General features: G+C 49.6%; 1 protein-coding gene across 2 annotated transcripts in view; it reads left to right on the forward strand.

Moving 5' to 3' along the window:
* Positions 1-1,179: 1,179 nt before the first annotated feature.
* ZNF592 (zinc finger protein 592) overlaps positions 1,180-16,582 on the forward strand; it is a 46,057-nt gene continuing 30,654 nt past the window's right edge. The window contains exons 1-2 of one of the 2 annotated variants that reach the window (XM_058665510.1): positions 1,180-1,616; positions 2,533-2,638. The gene's annotated coding sequence lies outside the window, so the exon portion shown is untranslated. Of the gene's footprint in view, positions 1,617-2,449; positions 2,639-16,582 lie in introns of those variants that run through there. The other variant, XM_004594602.2, reaches the window with a different exon arrangement.

The following is a 16,582-nucleotide window of genomic DNA, read 5'->3' on the forward strand; positions in this document are numbered from 1 at the left end:
GTTGAGTCAGGGAAGTGGGGTCTGAAAACGGGCTGAGGAGAGGGACTCCTTCTGGCGATGTGACTGGTGTGTCAGGTTGGTGGGGGTGGTAAGCAGCCCGTGACACAGACTAACCCGGGAGAGGCGCCTGTCTGCTCTGGTCTGCTGCAGCCTGCTTCCTGTCTGGGTGCAGCTGTGCCTGCCCTTGGCTTTCTGGTGAGCCTACACAAACCAGGTCAGGCTCTGAAACCTGTTTGTTCCATCACTGTCTTTCAGCTGTGTTTTCTGTCTCCGTGGTTCTTATCTGTTTCTGAGAACAAACTGTCTTCAACTCACACACCCATTTGGATTGGATTAATTGATTGGAAATACTTACTTTTTAATGGTTTCTATTTTATTAGGCCTCCAGCCTATTTGACCGAGATGAGATCAGTGGAGAAGTGGTGTTGGTCTAATCGGCTACTCTGTGATCTCTTAGTGTGAGTCATGTTAGTGATTGGTGTTTCTGGGGTGTTCATTAATTCCTAGAATAAATACTCAAGGGCCAGCTGTATGCGAGCACTGTTCTAGGCACTGGGAATAACGGCAGGGCACAAAACCAGCAAGAGCCTCCCCTCCTGGATCCCATACTCTAATACAAGGAAAATACAAAGTGTGAGAGGTGGGGGAAGTATAATGGAGAAAAGGAAGGGATGGCAGGTCGGGGAGAGGTGGAAAGTGGATTTTCCACTTTAAATGGGGAATCAGGAACACCAAGATCTGAAGGGGGTAGGTGGGTGCCAGAGAGAGGGCAGAGCAGCCCTGGAGGTTGGAGGGTGCTGGAGGAGTACCCGTCACATGGAGAGGCTGTGTGGGAAGGTTGGAAGGGCTCACCCAGGATTGGGATTCACTGTCCTAAGCTGGGGTCAAGGCTAGGATTGCTACTCAGGTGTTTGTAAGGCACACACAGGACTGAGAGTCACCGGTGTAAAGCTTAGGTAGACGTAACCCTGGCATCTGATGAAGAGAATCGTGGGAGGCATCGGCTCCTGGGCCAGAAAGGCCCAGTCCACGATGATGAAAACTGCTGTGTTTTGTGTCTCTTCTCATTTAAGCACCTTACCTCTGCAAGCCTCTGTTTCTAGCTATAGAGCCAGCTTACACTTAGTGTCTTCTTGCAGTCTGCCTGGCTCTGACAATCCTTCATCTTTTGAGGTGGAAGAACCTTGGATCCAGAATATTATTCTAGAGCACTGTTTTTTAATCCCATTCTTGCAACACCCTAAGGTGTGTCATAATTATGCCCTGGGCTGTAGTGGATGGCTCAACAGCAAATTGAGGTGGCTCTCTGGGAAGGGGAGGGTGTTGGGAAATAGGTCTGTGAAAGCTGACCTCCTGGTCTGGAGTTGTGAGTCGGGCAGCCTGGTCCTTGGGAGCACACAGGATGCTGAGTGCCAGTCCTGGTTCTCAATGAGTCAGCAATTGCAGAGCTCCTGTACAGCTGTGCAGCTGTGTGCATGAGTATGTGACAGGGGTGGCCTGGCTGGGGTCAGTGAAGCCTGACGCTCAGGTGTGGTCGCCCCCTCTGCCACAGGAGACTGGGCAAGCCAGCGGGATCCTGTGCCGGAAGAAACAAGGTTAATGGGAAAAGTAACCAGGTAGTCTTTGGAGCACCGCAGACCTTACTCCTGTGGGAGGACAGGCTTGGGACAGCCCCTGGCTTCAGGTTCTCTGACTTTGCCCTCACTTAGTGCAGGGCCTTTCTGCTGGTGTAGTCTGAACAAGAGAAGGAGGATCCCCAAGGAAGGCCTCTGCTTTGGTCTTCTGTGGAGTTGGGGTCATTGGTTTCCTTTGCTCCCTGCTCGCTTTTCATGAATGTAAATTGGTTCCTGTTTGGGCTCCACACTAAAGTCTGGTCTGTAAGTTTGCGATGAAATGAAGTCGGGTAAAAAATGCAGGCTTAGTGGGAGAGTGGGCAGAATTAAGAGTGTCAGATCTTTTGTTCTGTCTTGTGTGAGGCTGGCACTGCATGGACTCCTTACCCAGGGCTTCTGGGCAGTAGCCAACATGGGTCTGGGGCGGCTGCAACTGAGCACCAGCTAGTTTTAAAAAGGGGGTTCCTGCCAGCGTTTCCCGGTTCTTCCCGTCACTGCTGCCACCTGCTGCCCCGGGCTCCTTCTACTCCCCAGCTCCAGTGGCATCCTAGGGCTTGGAGGAGCAGGCCCGGCTGCAGCCCCTTTCCCGCTGAGCTTGTCTCACAAACACTGCTTGTGAAGGGCAGTGTGAGAGAGTTTAATGTCTGTAATTGCCCGACTACGTCAGGGGAAGCAGCCCTGGAGGTGAAGGATCCTGCCCTTGGCACACGCAAGGGAGCAGCAGAGCTGGGGCTTGGGGTAGGTTGTGTGGCTTCATTTGGGACCTGCCTTGAATTCATGCTTGGGGATTTTTTTTTTCAGGGTCTTGCCTATGCTTGTTTAACTGCTTTAGTTTTTTAAATGATCTTTCCTTACTTTAATAACTTGAAATAACCTTCAAGCCCATTAAATAAGTGTTTTGTTTCTCTTCTCTCCTCAGGTGGTGCGTGGGCTCTAGACCATGTGCCTGGGCAGTTTTTGTTTTCTCCGCAGCTCTGCTCCACCAGCCACGCTCACCACACCCTTGTTTTGAGCACCTTACCAAGGTAGGATGTCCAGGGTGACCCGAGCTGGCCTGGAGGAGTTGAGAACTTGGACACAGAGACTTTTTTCTGTTGCTTGGGTCGGGGTTGGTTTTGCTGGTGGTAAAATACACTTTCACAAAACAGCATTTTCCAGTGCACACACAGGTCAGCGGCATGGAATACATACCACCCTCTTCACACCCTGCATGTCCCATACTGAAATGTAGGCATCGAACAGGAGCGCCTCACCTTCCCCCCCCCCCGGCCCCCAGCCCAGCTGGGAGCCACCCTTCACCCTCCAGTCTGTTATGAATTTGCCTACTCTAGGGATGCCATGCAAGTGGAATCCTTTAACACTGACCCTCTTGTTTCCAGGTTTATTTCACTCTGTATAATGCCTTCAAGGTTCATCCATGGGTAGCACACGTCAGAATTTCCTTTGGTTTAAGGCTAAAAAAGATTCCTCTGTGTTTATATGCACACTGTATTTATCCATTCGTCTGTACTGATGAACATGTGGGTTTCTTCCTCTGGGGTACTATGAGCGTTGCTGTGGATACTCGGGTATCCGAGTAGTTCCATACTGGACTCTTCATTCTTTTGATTATATTCTCAGCATTGGAGTTGTTAAACATCATGTGTCCTCTGTGTTTAGCTTTTTTTTTTTTTTTTTAAGTATTTAATTGAAGGCAGATTGACAAAGAGAGGCAGACAGAAAGAGATCTTCCCTTCTGTTGGTTCACTCCCCAAGTAGCCACAGTAGTCAGGGCTGGGCCAGGTTGAAGCCAGCAGCCTGGGCCCAAGCCCTTGGACCATCTTCTGCTATCTAGCCAGGTCTGTTAGCAGGGAGCTGGGTCAGGAGCAGAGTAGCCAGGAGTCGAGCCAGTGCTCTGATACAGGATGTCGATGTCAGAGGCAGAGGCTTAACCCACTGTGTCACAGCACCCACTCTCCTCTATGTTTAATTTTTAAAATTTTATTGGGAAGTTAGATACACGGAAAGGAGGAGAGACAGGGAGATTTTCTGTCTGCTGATTGACTCCCCAAGTGGCCGCAATGGCTGGAGCAGAGCTGATTTAAGCCAGGAACCAGGAGCGTCTTCCGGGTCTCCCACGTGGGTGCAGGATCCCAAGGCTTTGGGATCATCCTTGACTGCTTTCCCAGGTTGCAAACAGGGAGCTGGATGGGAAGTGGGGCCGCCGGGACATGAACTGGTGCCCATGTGGGATGCCAGTGCTAGCAAGATAAGAGTTTAGCCACTGAGCCATTGTGCTGGGCCCTGTGTTTAATTTTTTGAAGCGCTGCCACAGTTTTCTAAAGTGATTGTGGCCTATTATGTTGCTACCGCCAATGCACAAAGATTCCAGTTTCTTCTCATGTCATTAATACTTTTTTCTTCTTTTGTTCTTAGTAAAAACAACAGGACATCCTCATGGATGTCTCTTTGGTGGTTATTCAGTAGGACCTCCGGAGTCCACTGGCCAGGTTCTGGGTTCCTGTTACCGACACAGCAGAAATACCGTGATAAGCCTCCATTAACACCTTAGGCACATTTTGCAGCTGTCAGTTCTTCGCCAGTCTCCTCTCATTTACATGTCCCCTTCCTGCTCTTTCTTGCCTGTGTTGTTCTGAAGCAGTCCCCTGAACATGCACGTCAGTTACTCTGTGAGTGTTTTACAGCATATCTCCTACAGGTCAGGGCCCCTCGTGTTCTTTCTTGTGTGATGGTAGAGGAGACAAAGGGCTGTCCCTTTGGATACATCCCCTTCATTCCCTCAGAACATCAGGGACACCTGCAGGGGCTCCTGGGCGCCCCAGGGTACCTGTCTGGGTTGCCAGGAAAGGGTGCTTTGGCTGATCCCCGCTTTCCCGCAGAGGGTTGGCCACACTGAGCTCACCCGGATCTCTATGGAGAGGGGAGGTGAAAGGAGGGAGCTAGAGGGAGAGCAAGTGAGAGCAAACGCTCCTTGGAGGAGGGGCCTGAGAGAGGAGGAGGGTGAGGAGACCAGACCAGCCAAGGGTGATGGTTGACCGAAGATTTTTTGCCTTCACAATGGCGTGAAAGCAGTAGACAGTGGAAACTGCATCTTGGATGTGAATGTGGATTCTCATCCAGGCCACAGCAATCAGCGTGTGATCTTGATGCTGGGTTGCCCCTGGTGCTCACTCCTCAGGGTGGGGGTCAGAACGGGCAGTCCATTGCCTGCTGCTGCCATGCGGGGTCATACTCAGGGGCATCATCAGGGATGATAGAAGACTCTGGCTTGCAGTGCTGGAAGGTGGGCAGTCCATGACCCGGGGGTTCTATCTGCTGAGAGCCTTGCTACTGGACTGGCCCACAGCAGAGGTCCACCACACCTGCTGAACTCCAAAGTCACTCCTGCAGGTGCAGAGACATTGTGGGGTGCATAACCCTCAAGGTCTACTTGCCTCTTGAAGGCCCGGCCTTGTGTGCTGAATTTCAGCTGGAGTTCTGCAAGAGGCTGTCAGCTGTAACAGTAGGCTAAGTGTATTCAGTGCATTTTCTACTTAGGATGTTTGCAATTTCCAGGGGGCTAATGGGAATGTGGCCTGGTGGGAAGCTGAGGTGTGTATGCATGTGTGTGGGGTGGAATGAGTGAGGGGGTGGAGGTGGGGCAACAAGTGCAGGACCCCTGGGAGACAGTCTTGAGAAACCTCTTGGCCCCTCAGCTCCTCAACTCCTGTACCAGCCTCATTCGGCCATGGGGATACCCCAATACTAATTGTGTATGCCTCTTGGTTTTAGAGTCCTTGGGCCTGTAGCTCGCCTTGGCAGGTGAGACTGGTAGCACACTCAGAACCGTCCAGTGCCCTGTGCTCACACAGTGCAGGCTTGTTCTACAGGTGTGAGGTTGCTATTGCTTGCTGTAGGCAGGGTCCCTTAGCCATGAACTGGGACTTCTGTGAGCTCCAATGGGAAGGTCTCACCTAGCCTGGGAGGATGAGGGACTCTCCCCCTTATCTCGAGTCTCTAGGTTGCTCCCGTCTCACAGGGTGGTCCATCTCAAGTCATGAAAGGGAAAGGAGTCGAAGGTCAAGTGGCAGCCTTCATTGAGATTCTCAGCTATTGGTGCCACCTTGCCCTGTGCCTGTGAAACCCCAGCGCCCTCTGGTTCCAGCCCTTTTGTTGTTTATCTTTAAAAAGCATAATGGACATATTGAGATGTAATTTACCTGCACATTTAAAGAGCATCGTTCGGTGGCTTCAGGTGGCTCCCCTTTCCTAAGACCTAGGACTTCCTATGACCTCCTCTTCAGGTGGATCTCAGAACTGGCTGTTCGTCTCCCCAGGTGTCACACTGATGCCACACTCAAAACAGGCAAACCTATAGTGGGGACATTGGGGCAGCAGTCATATACACACCTTTAATCATCCTGATAGGGGTTCTGGATTCACAACCCCTTCCTACTGACAAGCTCTCATCAAGTTATAAAAGCTAAGCACAAGGGCTGGTGTTGTGATTTGGTAGATTAAGCCGCTGCCTGTGAGGCCAGCATCCCACATGGGCACTGGTTTGAGACCTGGCTGTTCCACTTCTGACCCAGTTCCCTGCTGCCGCACCCGAGCATGCAGCTGAGGATGGCCCAGGTGATTAGATCCCTGCACCCATGTGGGACACCAAGATGAATCTCCTGGCTTAGCCCTGGTTCAGTTATCTGGGGAGTGAACCAGCAAATGGAAGATCACTCTTCCCTTTCTCTCCCCTCTCTCTCTGTGTAACTCCACTTTTAAAGTAAATACATTTTAAAGGGAGAAAAACTAAGCACAAAGGATGTTGTCTGTTTGCCAGATGCTTGAGTTGTAATGAACTGGCCTGGACTCTGCTGTGAACAGTCTGGGTCAGAGCTTGGCCGGTTGTCCCTTTCTCAGGGTGGATCACCTTCGAGCAGGCATCTTGGGGTTCTGCAACAGCCAGGCATGAAGTGAGCTGCTCTGTGTGTCGGGTACGGAGCGCCATGAACCCAAGGCTAAGGAGAGGTGCGTGGGGATTCCCATGGCATGGTTAAGGAAGGCTCCTGTCAGAGTGACCTGTGCTGGAGACCTGAAGGGTGCACGCCAGTGTGCTGACAAGGCCCTGCAGGCCGAGGCGGGCTCCTTGCTGGTGTGCTTGAGGATGTTGCACAGGCCTGTGGGGTAGAACACATCAGCCGAGAGCGGGGCTCAGGAGACAGGGCCAGCATTCTCGCCTGGGCAGGGCTGGCGTGTGGGAAAACCTGTACTTTACTCTGGGTTTTGAGGAGTATAGGTCTGTGGTATGACTTGTGCTTTCCCCACTGCTGCATTGAGGGTGGCTGGAAGAAAGGAGTTGTCTAGTGAAATGTGGAAGACCCTGGGCATTTAAGGGTTAGATGACTGTTAGACTTCCAAGTTGAGCTCCAACCCTGGAGATACCAGTTAATAACTTAATGAGTGCCTGTTGAGGGAAGGGCTTAACAAATAGCAAGAGAGAGCCTGGTGTGGTAGCCTAGTGGCTAGAGTCTTCACCTTACACACACCAAGATCCCATATGGCTGCTGGTTCTAATCCTGGCAGCCCCTCTTCCCATCCAGATCCCTGCTTGTGGCCTGGGAAAGCAGTTGAGGATGGCCCAAAGCCTTGGGACCCTGCACCCGTGTGGGAGACCCAGAAGAGGCTCCTGGCTCCTGGCTTCGAATTGGCTCAGCTCTGGCCATTGTGGCTGGTTGGGGAGTGAATCAGCGGATGGAGGGCCTTCCTCTCTGTCTCTCCTCCTCTCTGTATATCTGACTTTCCAATAAAAATAGTAAATAAAAATCTTACAAAAATATAAAAATGAAGTAGTAGGAGAGAATGGCCGTGGTCAAAGTAAGGTTATGTGGGGGAAGAGTATATGGAGCACAGGGGCACACAAGGATGGGTGTGGGGACCCTGCAGGGCTCCTGTGCCCTCAGGAAACTCTCAGTGGCTTGTGTGGGTCAGAGGCAGTACTTGGACTGAGCTTGGAGTCCTCAGTGTCAGCCACGTGTTGTGACATTCACTAACTGCTGGATGATCGTCACTGCTCTGAGCCTTAGTTCTCCAGGTGTGAAAGGAAGAGATTGAACAGGATCGGTGTACTGGACTGAGACCATCTTCTGCTCTTCCCAGGTCATTAACATGGAACTAGGATCACGAGGAGAACAATCATGACTCAAATTGATACCCGTATGGGATACTGGCACTGCAGGTGATGGCTTAACCTGCTGCGCCCCAGTAGGCCCCAGGGGTGTTGTGACCACAATCCTATCTGTTGGCCCTAGGCATCTGTATTCTAAGGCACACTCTCGGTTATTTTTTGCATCAGTACAGGAAGCAGTAACGGACAGCTGTTTGGAAGCCACCACAACAGCTCCTGTCTGAGGTTCCCGGAAGTGCAAATGTCTGTGAGTCTCCACAGGGCTTGCAGTATATTCGGCTCTGAGGTTTCATGGTCTTTGGGGCAGACAAGCATCAAGCAGGGAGATGTTGCTGCTTGCTGAAGGCCACCTTGGACGGGGCGGGCAGGTGGTGGGGGACAGCCAGGGGTTTGAAAGGCTTGATGGAATGATTCTGGAGTGAGGACTTCCTCCCCTCCAGCCTAGTCACAGGAGCCAGGTATATGAGGTCCACCTCAGCTTAGGAGAGGCTCATGAAATGCTGGGAAGGGTTAAGAATGAGGGAGAGAGTGTGAGGGCAGGGGCTTGGGCTGCAGAACCCAGAGGTGCACCCACTAGGAGGAGATTGTGCAGTAGGCTGGTCTTGGGGTGGGGATATCAAACTTCCTAGCCAGGAGGGATGGCACAAAAGCGTGAGAATGGAGTGAAATGTACCCTTGGAGTGGCTGGCTGGGGGCAGCAGCAGGCAGCTGGGGCAGAGGTCTGGAGGGAGTTGACGAAGCTGGCTTCCTACGAGGGTCTGTGGGGCTGGTGCCTGAGGCTCATCTACTTCCTGGGTGCACTGGGCAGCTGTGTGGGCGCACGTTGCTGAGGAGCACTGTGAGGTTTTTTTTTTTTAAATAACGGTTTGAGTGTCAGGTGACTCACAGAATGAAACTGACCATTGGCCACGGCAGAGCACCTGTGACTTAGGGTCCCTTGGGAGGGCATGCATGCATGCTTCCACGTATATATACAGTAGGAAGTGAAGTTTATGTAGAAATCTGTTCTATATTCATTTCCCCACAGTCACATTCTAAGCTAGCCAGTCCTTAAAGTTGTTTCCTTTTAATTTTCTGTTTTATTTATTTGAAGGATAAAGAGTGACAGAAGGGTCACTCTCCAAATGCGTCTAATGGCAGACCCAAAGCTAGGAGCCACTCAGTCCAGGTCCCCGGTGTGCGTAGTGGGCACTTAGCCTGCTGCCCCTTAGAGTGCACATTGGCAGGAGGGCGAGCTCGGGAGCAGAACTGGGAACCGAATGGAGGCACTGTGCTACGGCAGCTGCTGCCCCATGTCACGCCTACAGCGCTAGGCCAAATGCTTGGCCGGAGAAGTTGGATTTTTAAGGCCTGCCGAGGGCCTTCCCACAGGTAACTAGTGACAGCATAGAAATGAAAGCCAGTTCCCCGTGGGTTACAGTTTAATGTATTACTGCTGCCATTTCCAGTTTAAGGCTTTGTCCTTGGTCCAGCAGAGTGGGCTCTCTTTTCCCTGTCCTTGGTCGAGCTGGAGTTTGGCTGAAGCTGAGCCGCAGATCTCTTAGTTAGTGCCTTGCTGGTATTCAGGGTGACACTCCGCAGCTCTTGGGAGCAGCACTTCACTCTCAGCCCACTTGCCCGTTCCCTTTTTCCTGTGGTCCAGGCTTCTGTTGCTGCTGCAGAAGTTCTGCCTGACAGCCAACCCAGCTCCACCTCTTGCCATCCCAGGTAGTTCTTCTTTGCTCTGTTGTCCGTTGGAGGTGCTCCTTTTCCTAAAATAGACAGCTTAGGGCAACTTTCATTTGCCTATTCAAAATTTGTAGGCATTATAGAGGTGAGCATTTGACCTAGAAATTAAGCCATTGGTGGGAACACCCTCATATCAGAGTTCTGAGTTGCTGTTCCAGCTCTCTGAGGATGTGCACCCTGGGAAGCCGCAGGTAATAATGCGGGTGGGGTCCCTGCCACCTGTGTGGGATGCCAGGATTGAGTTCCTGGCTCCCACTGGGGTCATTTGGGAAGTAAACTAGCAGATGGGAACTGTAGCTGTTTTTTTTTTTTTTTAATGTTTCTTTAATAAATAAATAAAAATTAAAAATTCTTAACCATTATAAATAATTGGACAGAGATGGTATCACTGTGTCAGTCATATGGGGAGTTAAGAGTTCACCCACAGCTTGTGTAACTCCTTCCCTACACAATGGTCGCATCCAAAGGCCTTCAGAAAGCTGTATTTTGCTGTCTCACAGTCTTGAGTTTCTTCAGTCATGTTGTCTTTCACTTTCATTTTGTAAAAGTGCATGCTATTTGTATCCTTGTCTTATAAGGCAGAATATTACTAAATAGAATTTTTCTTAAACACTTTTGGAATGTCTGCCTCCTTAGTACCCTGTTACTAGAACTTTTATCATCCTACCATTGCTAAGAAAAACAGCCCTTGGAGTTACACGCTGTAGGCAGTTGGGAGGTGTTGACGTTGAGGAGGAACGTTCAGGGGTGCTGTGACCAGCCCCTGGTCCTACTTCCTCTGCAGCTTTTTTTTTTTTTTTTTTTTAAGTTTTTTTAACTTGTAGATTTGAATGTGTGGCTGTAGTCATTTTTAGATAGGTTTTGCCTGTAACAGTTCCAGCGTATTTCTGACTAATGGCGATGTCCTCTTTTGTCTACACCTTTACTTCAGACTTAAATCCTACCCATCCCCTCTAATTTTAGCGTTCCACTGCACTCCCCCATTTCTCCTAGGAGTTCTCACCTTGAGGTTTTCTCTGAAAACCTGTCCCAGCCTCATCCCTCCCAACAGGCCCCTCCCTCCTCCAATTTCCTCTAAGTTTAGGGCAGCTGTGGGTGCAGGTGGCTTGTCAGGGTTTTCATTCACTGCCAGTGGCCTTGCTTACAGGTATTTTGAGGGGCCATGTAATGAAAGAAGCTACTGGAAGCTTTAAGGGACAGTCTGAGCTGGTGCCCAGGCCCGGTGGCTGAGCAGTATAACTTAGAACCTGCTGTTGTGGAAATGGAGCCTGCTTTTCCCGGAGCAACCCTTCACACACCTCCCTTGACAGAGCCTTTGCTGTGCATTTCTAATGTACTGAGCCTGAGAGGACTTGATGTTTTGATTTGGAACAGCGTTGAGGCCACTGGCAAACACCAAAGTCTCACTTTATTGCTGCAGCAAATATTTAGTGAGTACCTAGTGGGGGGTGCCTTATGAATGACCTAGATAAGCCTCTTTCTGCACCAAGTGCAGAGTGTGGCCAGGCCTCCTTCAGCAGGATTGCTGCTTTCCAAAATGTTTCCAGAATGAGCCTTCCCTTGTAAAGCAATCAGTTCAAGAGTCCTCGGTCAGCAGTGTTGTTTCCACTGGGTGAACATTGAGAACCCACATGTGGCAGTGTGTGTGCCTTTTGTGACTTAGGAACCCTGTGCTAGGGAGTTTATGGGAGTGCCACGCCTCTGCACAGAATTGGTTACAGTTCCAAAATCTGGATGTCCTCAGAACCCAAGATAAACACACACAGGTAACACACATTCGCCAAGTTATGGGAGTTCTGGTTGTGTTTGATGGTTTGTTTGGTGGCATTTTTGGCACTTGAAAGTCTGTAAAAGTCCTACTTAGTGATTTTGCCTTAGTGGTGCTTGAGTGCTGGCTGATTAGACCTGGTGAGCCCTTCCCCTTCATGCACCTGATAGGTTTATGTAAGTGATAAAATTCCCCAGGCAAATCAGCAGACTGTGTAATAAACCCTGGGGTATAACCCCCACACACTTTTTCTAGATTTGTTTCCAGATCTGCCCTGCAGGAGGGAGGTGCAGTGTCAGCCTGCAGCCCCAGGGTTCTTCTCCACCCATTCCCACCCCTCCTGAGCAGTGGGAGGGAGGGGGATTTGCACCCCTGACCTTCCGGTGTAATCTGCTCGGAGCCGCTGTGATCTTGCCTTGCTGTGGCCCGGGCTGTGGATCCCTGGAGTTCAGCAGGCCTGCATCTACCTGCTTGGTGCTGCAGCTGTGCCTCAGCTGGAGTGTGTGTCCCAAGCAGCTGTCCCAGGCTGGGCAGTCAGCTGCCTGCCTGTGGTTTGTTCTTCGGCCTTCAACAGGTTGCAGACACACATGCTTTTTTATTTGGACCATTTGGACCATGCCTTTGACGATGTCTTTTATTTTAATTAGGTTATAGAATTTTTCTACCTAGCATTGCCTGCTGAGTCATGCCATGTGGGCTTTAAGAATTTGATATCAATGAGTTTTTTTAAAATTATTTATTTGGTTTTATCTGAATGGCAGTTAGGGACAGAGAAGGAGAGAGAGAGATTGATCTTCCATCGCTGGTTCACTCCCCAAATGGCCACAATGGTGGGGAGTGGGCCAAGCTGAAGCCAGGAGGCAGTGTCTTCTTCTGGGTAACCATGTGGGTTGTAGGGGCCCAGGGCTGTGCATTTTTTTTTTTAAAGATTTATTTATTTTTATTGGAAAGGCAGATACACAGAGAGGAGGAGAGACAGAGAGGAAGATCCTCCATCCGATGGTTCACTCCCCAAGTGACCGCAACAGCTGGAGCCAAGCCAATCTGGAGCCAGGAGCTCTTCCGGGTCTCCCACGTGGGTACAGAGTCCCAAGGCTTTGGGCCGTCCTCGACTGCCTTCCCAGGCCACAAGCAGGAATCTGGATGGGAAGTGGAGCCACCGGAATTAGAACCGGTGGCCATATGAGATCCCAGGCGTGTGCAAGGCGAGGACCTTAACCACTACGCTATCACACCGGGCCCTGTGAATTATCCTTTTGCTGCTTTTCCTGGCATGTTAGAAGGCCACTAGGTCAGAAGTAGAGTAGTTGGGGCTTGAATTGGCTCCCATGTAGGATGTAAGTGCCACAGACAAAGGCTTAGCTGGCTGTGCAATAGTGCCTGCCCTGATATTAGTGATGTTTTGACTCCTGTCAAAGGAGCACCTCAAATTTTTATTATTTTTGTGCATTAAAGACATAATTTAGGGTCAGCATTGTGAGGTAGTACATAAAGCTGCAATCTGTGACGTCAGCATGTCATGTTTGCTGGTTCATGTCCTTCTCTGCTGGTCACTTCCCATCCCTGCTAACGCACATGGGAAAGCAGCAGAGGATGGCTCCAGTGCTGGGGCCCCCTCCACCCTTGTAGGAGACCCGGCTGAAGCTCCTGGCTCAGCTGTGATCACTGTGGCCATCTAGGGAGTGAATCAGTGGATAGAAGATCCATAACTCTGATTTTCAAATAAATCTAAACGTCTATATACATATATTAATTTAATATAAAATTTTATGAATTACAATGATTTTGATAGATTAGAAAAAGATAAATAATAAAATTTTATCACCTGTTGATGTTTTTAACATGTTGTGTTCTAGCCTTTTTATAAACAATATGCATTTTAACAGTTTATAAAAGTCCACTTAAAATAGTTTGTATTATATGTGTATTGTGTTATATATATTATATATACATATATAATATACACACTTTTTTTTTTAATTGAAAAGGGAAATATACAGAGAAAAGGAGATACAAAGAGAAAGCTCTTCCATTAGCTGGTTCACTTCCCAAGTGACCACAATGACTGAGCTGAGCCAGTCCGGAGCCAGGAGCCAGGTCTCCTATGTGGGTGCAGGGTCCCAAAGCTTTGAGCTATCCTCTACTGCTTTCCCAGGCCACAAGCAGGGAGATGGACAGGAAGTGAAGCTGCTGGGATATGAACTAGCGTCCATATGGGATCCTGGGGGATGCAAGGTGAGGATTTAGCCACTAGGCGATCATGCTAGACCTAGGAGCACTTTTTATAGCCTTAGGTATTGATCTGGCACTTGATTTATCATAACTAGTGTGGTACTGATAAATTGGGTTTGCATATTTAATTGTATATAGTATAGATTACTGAACCAGTTTGCTGTTGTTGAGCCATTAGACTGTCTACCTTTCCATTACTGCTAACCCTATCTCAGTTGTTCTTGTCTTGTTCGACTCCACTGTTTGTGAGACAGATGTTTGAGGAGGGGCCTGTGGCTTTCTGCAGGCATCGCTTGGCCACTCCTGCAACAGATGGGTTCAGCTGTGCCAATTGACCTCCTCTCTGCCCACACTGATGAGTGTTACTTCTGGGAAACCTTGGTCAGTCTTTTTTTTTTTTTTTTTTTTAAGATAGCAGGACAGCAGAGTTACAAACACACACATACACACACATAGGTGTCCTATCTGCTGGTTCACACTCCAGGCGGCCACAGTGGCCAAGACTGAGCGGGGTTGAAGCAATAAGCCTGAGACTCCCATCTAGGCCTCCTGATGGGCACCGGGGCCCCAGGATTTGGGCCATCTTCTGCTATTTTCCCAGGTAGGCTAGCAAGGGGCAGGTTCAGAAGTGAAACAGCTGGGACTTAAAGGGGTATATGTGTGAGATGTTGGCGCTGCGAACTGTGGCTTAAGCCATTGTGCCGCAATGCCAGCCCCAGTCAGGTTTCATTAGTAATAGATAATTAGTTAATAACATTTACTTGCCAGAGAGCAAAAAGAGAAATCTCTCTTCTGCTAATTCACTGCCCACATACCTGCCACAGCCAGGGCTAGACTTGGTCGAAGCCCATGCTGGAAGTCCCATTGAGGGAGGAAGGACCCGAGTCCTTGAGCTGTCATCTGCCTCCCTGGCTGTGCATTGACAAGAAGCTGGAGTTGGGAGCAGAGACCAAACTCTTGGACCCAAGCCATCAGACCCTGTGTGGGATGTGGGCTTTCCAAGCAGTGTGGTCAAAGCCTGCTGCCATGTACCTTTCTTTCTTTTTTTTTTTTTTCAAGATTTATTTATTTTTACTGGAAAGTGAGATATACAGAGAGATCTTCCATCCACTGGTTCCCTCCCCAGGTGACCTCAATAGCCAGAGCTGAGCTGATCAGAAGCCTCTTTGAGGTCTCCTACGTGGGTGCAGGGTCCCAAGGCTTTGGGCCATCCTCAACTGCTTTCCCAGCCCACAATCAGGGATCTGAATGGGAAGTGGTGCAGCTGGGACACGAACTGGTGCCCATATGGCATCCCAGTGTGTTCAAGGCGAGGACTTAGCTGCTGAGCCATGACAAAATCAGACAGAGGTGTTGCATTCTCAGATTCACTCCCTGAATGCCTGCCACAGCAGGAGCTGGGTTAGGCTGAAGCCAGGAGCCTGGGAGCCAGGACCACTGACCACCCCCCCACACACACTGTCTCTCAGAGTGCATTTGCAGGAAGCCAGATTCGGAAGCAGAACTAGGATTCATGAACTCTTCAGATGATCCTCCATGGGATGTGATTTCCTCAAGCACTGATGTAACTGCTGTGCCAAACTCCCTCAAAGTCAAAGATACAGAGAGACAGAGATCAGATGTTCTGTTTGTTGCATCACTCCTCAAATGTCCACAATGATGAGTTGGCCCTCTCCAAAGCCAGGAGCTTTCTCCAGGTTCTCCCACATGGGTGGCAGGGACCTAAGCACTGGAGCCATCTTCTGGTGCTGCTTTCCCAGGTACATTAACAGGCAGCTGGATCAGAAGTGGAGCAGCTGGAACTCAGAATTGGTGCCCATATGGGGTGCTAGCACTGTAGGCAGCATCTTTACCCTCTGTAACAGAGTGTGTGTGTGTTTTAAAATTTTATTTTTAATGGTGTTTACATAGCTGAGAATGATGCATGCCCATGTGGACCACTGATTAGGGTGGGATGGGTCAAGGAATAGGAGAAAGGGAAGAATGTAGAGAAGGACTAAGAAGCCGTGCCCAGCATTCCAACCACATCAGTATCTGGGGATGTGGAATGGCCACCCGATGTCATGCCAGGATCCCCAGTGTAGAGCTTGTTCTGAGGCTTCTGCTCAAGTGGTTTCAATAGTTCTGAAATGCTTTCATTCCCGCTGATCCAAGGATGAGGAAATCCTTTCAAGGTCCGTTCGATGATATAGTCCACCCTGGAGTCTCCATTTGCCCAGATATTTGCTGTCAATTCTTGTCTGGGGTAGTTGTCCGATTTGTTCTGCCCTCCATCTTCTATGGTACCAGATGTCCTCTGTAGGCCCCTGTGGACTTCCGTATCTTCCATGCGCATTAGGGAATGCCATCCACTGCTCCATCTTAGCCCCTGAGGAGGACCAGCTCTGACACCTGCACTCTATGATCAATCCACCGATCCTGAATTCTCCCCTTGGTTGGAGTTTTGAGTCACGCAGTTCAGCTGGGGGAATCCTCAAAGAAACCTTGTCTGAGATGATCCCAGACCTGACTCTTACCAGTATGGGATCCAGCTCAGTCCATCACCTACATCAGCCTACACACAAAGTGATGGCTGCAAGTTACTGGGCCAATTCTGTTTCAGCCCTGTCTTATGCAAACCAATGAATGCTGTGGCCCAACCCAACCCTGCCCACCACACACTCTGCCCTCACGTGCACCAATGGGAATTGAAGCTGAGTCAGAGTGACACCAGTAACTCCCACTAGGTCTGCCCCTGGCCCCAGTTCCTGTGCATGCCAGTATGTGCAACAAACTGGTCCAGTCTGTCAGCCCCACTTCTTTCTTTTATAAGAGTCCATTTTCATTAGTTTCTGTCTTCTCATAAACTGTGATATTCACTTAAGAGCAAAGTGCAAAGAAATACAAACTGTTGTGCTCCTTGTTCACCACTGTCAGTGACTTCTGCCTTTTATTTTCTTTAGACTAAACAAACAGGTCATGATCTTTGGCATTCAAAATCTGAAGAAAGTTATTTCTGCTGCTGATATTGCACTACCACACCAACTGTAAGCTTTGATTTCCTAGAAAAAGGATACTTCCTTCACCCCTGACCATTGTTAG

The sequence above is a fragment of the Ochotona princeps genome, chromosome 6, assembly GCF_030435755.1.
Source record: "Ochotona princeps isolate mOchPri1 chromosome 6, mOchPri1.hap1, whole genome shotgun sequence".
NCBI classification, from domain to species: Eukaryota; Metazoa; Chordata; class Mammalia; order Lagomorpha; family Ochotonidae; genus Ochotona; species Ochotona princeps.